Consider the following 6,994-nt stretch of genomic DNA (forward strand, 5'->3'; position numbering starts at 1 on the left):
CATTATAGATTAAACTACAACAACATCAAAGCAGATTCTCTTTTGAAATATATTTGTGGTTGGGTAATATATATCCTTAATTCAGACCCCATGTCCAAGTTTCGGCTTCTTTCTTTTTAATCAACAATGAACTTGAACCCAAGGTTGTATTGTGCTGAAGAGAGGATATGGACAAGGCTACTGACTGCTAATTTCTGGTGCATACTAACATCGACATCACATCCTCAAAGGAAGAAGATGAGAGATCTCAAAATGAGTTCATCTAAACAGGAAAAGTTCCAATCAGACTCTGCAATCATATTTAAGGACCACCGAATTATTCATTGCATAAGGCCACACAATGGCATAACTAGGTTCAAAAGTCAATTGGTAGTGATTGCAACTTTTAGAAGGGCATATAGACATAGCAACACGTTGACATTGACATTATATTCATAGAGAAGAAGCATGCACCTCCGTTATCAACATGCAAATCCAAACTCGAATTTCAAGGCCACACAAAATTCATCCAAGAATCACCTTCCGCTTGACAGTATTTAAAAGGATGGATGTTGATTGGCGACTGACCAATCTTCACACAAGACATCTTCAGACTGAGGACAATGTTTCCATAAACTGCCGAGTTACCATGAAGGATTTAAGGTTCAACCTTGGGCAGTCACACCAAGTTCTGAGAAGTCTTTGGAAATGAAAATCGGATGGCACATTCCAAATTTCTGATCTTGGGAAATCTGAAGGAAAAACTTGATACAGCTATTTATTATTCAATAATAAACAATATATGACAAACAAAAGCATATGTGCACATATAAAAATAGGGCACAATGTTTAGGTTCTTTTTTTTTTCTGACAGTTAAATAGAAGAGCTGGACAAGTGAGTTTCTTATAGTCATAATTTTGTTGCAAGAAATACTAGAATTGCTGGTAGTCATAGGACTTGTAGTCTAAAGTTCATGAAAAATACAGAGGAACCCATTTCAGCAACTAAATCTACAGAAAAATGTAGTTAAATGCAGTTGAATTACCAGGAAAGGAATGACAAGCATAGCAACATCCTTGCATGAACGCAGAAGCAGTTTTTACCAAACAATATATGATAGACATGATAAATCATGTAATGAGGAAAGCTAAACTTAAATTTGCAGATAGTTCAAAAAAACAAATACTGGTCACAGCTTTTGCAAATGGCTGTCAGGCCTAAGGCAAAAGGTATGAACTTGCATACCAAAGAGCTCAGCATTTTCCAAACAGAGCTTCTCAAAATTAGCTCATGGTCAGCTAAAGGCTTTCAAACTGAAGGACGCTCAGAGATCAATATCTTAGAAATTTGCCGAACCCCAGCTCGTCAGTCAGAAAGAAGCAAGAGTGCAATATTTCAACCAACGAAACAGTGATATTACTACATGTGACAGGACCCCCAGCTCAATCTGTTTAGACCTCAGAATGAGAGGACAAGGCAAGCGCAAAACTACATTTAGTGAGACCAATTATGATGATACACCAAAGCTTGATAGTAGAGGACCAAAAATCAGCCACTTCATTCTATCAGAAGGGATCAACAGCAAAATTCAACCTTGGGACAAACAAGAGAGCAGAATTTACATCAATAGACTATTAAGCTGTTAAAAAGTTCTTCTGATTGTTGCTCTTAGAAACATTCACTGACAGCAGCAACTTCTCAAAAAAAAATGGATGCTTGTGTGACTGCAAGATATTCAGCTCCGGGAAAAGCAGCACATCAGAACTTTGCAGGGCCCTAATGGAGTTATGAACTGAATTGAACAGAACATTCTTGATGACCTTAAGGTAGAGAAAAGGAAGAAAGGCAGAAATAAGTGACAGATAAACAGGCTGACATGAGAGTAAAACCAGTTACCTGTGACATGAGGTTATGAACTTGTTCAACAGTTATTTTTGAACTGTCACAGCTGATCCTTGGAAGTTCAGATTCGTCCTGGACCTGAACCCAGCACATTTAAAGAATGGGATCAATCAAGAAAATCAAAAGAAACGGCTATGAAAATACAAACAAAACCAAACCATAAAAAGAAAATGAAGGAAGATGTTAAGGAATGGTAAAAGGAGATGCATGTAATATATGCCAAAGTGGACTACAATCATGTACCCTTTTGTCATGATGATGTGTACACAAAGGGCATTCAAGTTGGATGTACTTGTTGATGTTGGATCAACTCTAACAACTAGAGTTTCTAAATTACCAAGACCAGAAAGAATACATATTTCTTAAAACAGAGTCAAATATCCTAGAAAACCTATATCCAACTTTGGTTTGACCCCTCAAAATCTGAAGGATGACCTTCTTAACTTCAAAACGAGACAAAAGACACCCTTGTCTGAAAGCCAACAGCAATCCCTTGAAAGACCAAAACTGCTTGAAAACGAAGTAAGAACCTTAGGCACTTACAAACTGAATAACTTTACAAAGTCTCTGCAATTTGATTTGCCAAAACATGAAAATCATTGTTACCAACTCAACACAAACCACAATTTCTGCCCACCAGTAATAAGCACGTTATAGTGTTGATTTTTTGAGCCTGAATACATATTATACGTATATATTGTGGAAAATCATTTTCATAAACCAGTGCAGGGAATGCAGACAATGTTGCAGATGTTTACCCAGTCAAATGCATGCATACAAAAACACACATATATACGTATATTACAAAATCAAGTCAAAGATTTCACACAGGCAAAACCTATTTTGAGACATGTTAATAACCAACTATTTGCACATGTTCAATTGTTAGACTATCAGTTGGTGTAAGTTAAACTGTATGGAAATGTGTGAACTGCTTCAACCAAACCAACAATGGTTGAATGACATCTATATACGTGTTCTCTTGTCAAATTCTTACTTGGGTTTTCTCCCCACTTTGTTCATGAATGGAAACAGAGTTCAAAATAATCTATCATTTTTCACATGGTAATAGAGGGGGCGCTTGATGAAGAAAATTTGGGCCTCAATGAAGGCCTGCAGTCGACCAAAGAGATTGTGCTTCTTCACCAAAGCACTAACATGATCCACACTCTCAAATTTCTGCAGCAAAATTGGGCTTCCTACAGTCATAAAGCAAAAGAAAATCAATTTTACAGCAAAGATGACATTGACGATTAGGGTGTCTCTCAACTAAGCATTCATGGAGGCATGAATATAGCCGCTGATGAAGATCATGGGCTAACAGTTGTCGACATTCTCATAAGGCTGCTGACTAAGGATTTCTTTACACTTCATCCCAAACTTGGTTTATAGTTCACTCCCACACCAAGTTTGCCAGGGAGTATTGAGAGACACATTGATAACCAACTATTTGCACATGGTCAATTGTTAAGAGTATCAGCTGGTGTAAGTAAAACTATATGGGTGTGGGAACTGCTTCAACCAGACTAATAACAGCAACATCTATATAAGTGTTCCATTGTCAAGTCCTTACTTTGGTTTTCTTCCCACTCTGTTTATGAATGAAAATAGAGTTCAAAATATTTTTATCTTCTTTATTTTTCAACAAAACCATGGAACAGCAATATACTCTACAAAAGAGGTACTGACCACATAATAGAATGTTCATGCCAATGGCAAAAAGAACATGCCTTTGTGGAAATCCACGCAAGGGCATTAGCTACATACACAATCCAGACAAGTGGCTACTCAACATTTAACAACATAAAAATTTAACCACTCCACCAGAAAATTTACCAACTAGCATTGTGATAACCTGAATGAACTTGCAAGAAAGCCAGCAACAAAGTGAAGAATTTACCTCCCTTTTCCTTTTGAGTTATAGGAAAAGATCTTAGCCGTGAATGGGATAGGTGGTTCTCTGTTTGTTCCAATTTCTCCGATGCGCACAAGAACAAAAGGAAAAAAGAAACAAGAGCATTACACTATGATAAATAATTTGACTTAAGTGTAAATTTGATTCCATGACGAAATTAACTGTAAAAAAGAAGAAAAACAAAAAAATACAATAAATTTATTTTTTACATTTTTCGTTTATCTCTTTTTTTCCATTAGTATCATGATATTTTTGAAAATATCACAAAATTTGTGACACTGATATATATGTGTGTGTGTGTGTAAATGACTCTTTAGTCCTTCATAAAGGTTCATTTCAACATTTAGAGCAAGAGTTTGTTGTTTTATTTTTATCTCTCGTTTGATGTTAAGCATTAAAAAATTAATTTACCCTTAAAAATAATAAGGCAAATAAAGTTAGACTTACATTAACCATTAAAGGACTTACATCACAATGATGCCCCAAAAAGTTCGACATAAAGGCCTTAAAGAAAGGATACGTTGGTAACTATATTTGCAGCATTAAATAAGAGAGTAAAGTAAAATGATACAAAGCTCTACTTTCAAGGCCCAAGATAAGCATTATGAAGGTAAAATATTTGAGCATTGTACAGACTATTAAAGTGCAGAAGGGTTATGGATTATGAATATTCCATGATGCAATAGGAATTTGGAGAAACCAGCATATAGAAAGAAGATTTAGCTACATAAAAGAAAGAAAAAGAGGTGAACAACAGAAACATGTAACACAGGAGCTAGGAAGAAAAAATCCACAGTAATCACATTAACAGGTATTTGGCACTCACCAAGATCTGAAATTTGTCCTGCAACGTATTCCCTGTTTCCCAATAATGGAGAAGAAGAAAGGGTATTCACCCACTACTTGTTCCATAGGATACCTAGGAAATGGGAGTCCAGAGAGGAGTTAAAATATGTTATATAAAATGCATAATACTGTAAAGACAAAGAAAGATATGAGTTAGTAATAAATTTCGAATGTCATAAACCAAACAGTCAAGACAACAAAGAAATAGCTGTTACAGGAACACAGAATATTGTTAGAATTCTTAGAAATACAAAGTAAAATGAGAACAAAAGCATCTGAGCTAGCCAAAAGTACCTGCTTACAGTGATGTCCAAAATCTTCAATTTTGTTCAGAGGATCTGTCTGAGACAGGTTCATTAGGAGGTATGTAGCCCTGAGGGTATGTTCAAAATGCACCAATCTCTACTTTCCCAGCAGAGATGATCCGTATAGGGTCTATCACAAGCTCACAACTGCCAAGAAGGGTTCCAGACAACCAACCACATTTTCACCAGCCTGTGCAAGAGAGAAAATGGAACTAATTTCATACAATCATCAAAAGAACAGTAAAGCGGAAGAGAACTTCTTGAAAAGGAATTTCTGAATATATCAAGAAAAATAAGCTAGGATAAGTATGTAATGTAACTTCAAAACATATTTACGCAGTTTCAACCTTTCCAAAGGGGATTGGCAAGCAAACAACAAACATCATGAATGTTCAGAACACATAGTGAGGGTGAATGAATAAACAATGCACATGAGAATCTTTCATGGGAACGCTGTAGCAATTGAAAAGTGACTCATTGCCTTAAACAAGAGAGTCGAATATGATAAATGAGGGCATCTCACAGGCAAGTATTCTGTACCTCCTTACCATCAGTTGGACACTAAATACTATCCTCTCTCCATATATTCAAGCAAAATAACTTAAGAATCTGTCAAAATCATTAAACCCTCCAGCCTCTTCTCCCTTTTCTTCCATGCTCTGTTACCTTCCACAGTAGACCTACCACAGAATTAATAAATAGCACAACTGAAATTGATTTCATCCTTCTGTGCACATCCTTACCAGTCAGATGACAAAAGAGAAGAAAAACATCCTCATTATGCACAAGTAAGACTAGCAGAATCGAGCACGTCGTATAAAACATTTACAAAATTCAGAATCTAACTCAGATATATTCTTATTCTTGATAAGCCCCGGAAAATTTGAAACTGCAGCTGATCAATAAGTATTTCTAGATAGCCTAATGAATCGTTTACATAAAAAGTAACCAATAAATGTTCGTCGCCGATTTGTTTACTCCTTCAGTCCAAACCCGTAATGGTCCTACTTAAGATGCATCAAATATTCGAACAACCATACAAGTCATTTTGATAATCAATATCTCCATTTGCATGCGCCATGAAAGAAAAAAGAAAAGCAACAACAAAGGAGAAAGTCACAAACGATGAGGCATACCAGTTTGTTCGTCTGTGAATAATCAACCATCTACTCATAAGCATCCGCCTGCGCATTCACCTAGTTCCGGTCCCTTCCGCAGGGGGCGCAAACGCGTCCAAGACGATTATGGTATCACCGTCGGTCTTACCCTGCATCAACCCCATTACCTCGATCGTCCCTCCAAAGCGTGCACGAACCACCATCTTCAGGAGCGCCAATGCGGAGATTTAATCGCCTTCTTGAAGTAATGCGGGTCGTTGTTCCACGGCTTCTCTTTCTGCGTTCTTTGTCTGCAACGCCTTGTCGTAGAAATAAAATGGCGTCCGACTCCAGCACCTCCATATTCACAACGTTATTCTCCAAATCCCACGTCTGCTGAGCGTCAATGAAGGACCCATCTGAACACAGATAGGACGATGATGCCCTGTAAAACGAGCAAAACCACAGACCTCCAGGATAAAGAAAACGGAAACATACCCGAAAAACAAGAAGATCGAGGGATATATTCATTTTCACCAAGAACGTGTCCTAAACAGCAATCGATAGCGACGACAGGTTACTGCTGTGCTTCAAAGATCGGCCGGACGGAAAAACTTGAAACCGCGAGATCCGATGGCGGGAAAACGATCTCCGGATGATTACGGAAGCGGGCAGAACGTCTTATAGAAGCTTCCCGACGACGGAACGAACCGGACCGGGACGGGACGGTAAACTCCAAATTCCCATCAGCATTCACCTCGCAAGCGGCGAAAAATTTGAGGGCAAAAAGAGAATAAAAATGAGCGAGAAATAGTTACATTTTTTCGGAAAAATTCTCAGAAAGTTCTGACAGTGAGCAAGCAAAAGTTCTTACTAATACATCGAAGTGCAAAGATTTATCTTCATGTCTTGCGAACCGCCGACAACTATTTCTCCAACTCGTTCCAAA

The 6,994-nt window shown here is 37.5% G+C and overlaps 1 long non-coding RNA gene across 4 annotated transcripts; it reads right to left on the minus strand.

The window, feature by feature from the left end:
* Positions 1-1,444: 1,444 nt before the first annotated feature.
* Positions 1,445-6,994, minus strand: LOC116249962 (uncharacterized). 4 transcript variants are annotated; one of them, XR_007572717.1, is made up of 7 exons: positions 6,544-6,991; positions 6,085-6,464; positions 4,938-5,138; positions 4,624-4,716; positions 3,783-3,858; positions 1,877-1,960; positions 1,445-1,800 (listed from the first exon to the last, which is right to left on the minus strand). It is a non-coding gene; the product is annotated as an uncharacterized LOC116249962 (long non-coding RNA). The 4 variants fall into 4 exon arrangements; XR_007572716.1 differs by having other exon boundaries at positions 3,783-4,771; positions 6,544-6,994; XR_007572718.1 differs by having other exon boundaries at positions 3,783-4,716; positions 6,085-6,490; positions 6,583-6,993.

The sequence above is a fragment of the Nymphaea colorata genome, chromosome 3 (genome assembly GCF_008831285.2).
Source record: "Nymphaea colorata isolate Beijing-Zhang1983 chromosome 3, ASM883128v2, whole genome shotgun sequence".
Classification (NCBI taxonomy): Eukaryota; Viridiplantae; Streptophyta; class Magnoliopsida; order Nymphaeales; family Nymphaeaceae; genus Nymphaea; species Nymphaea colorata.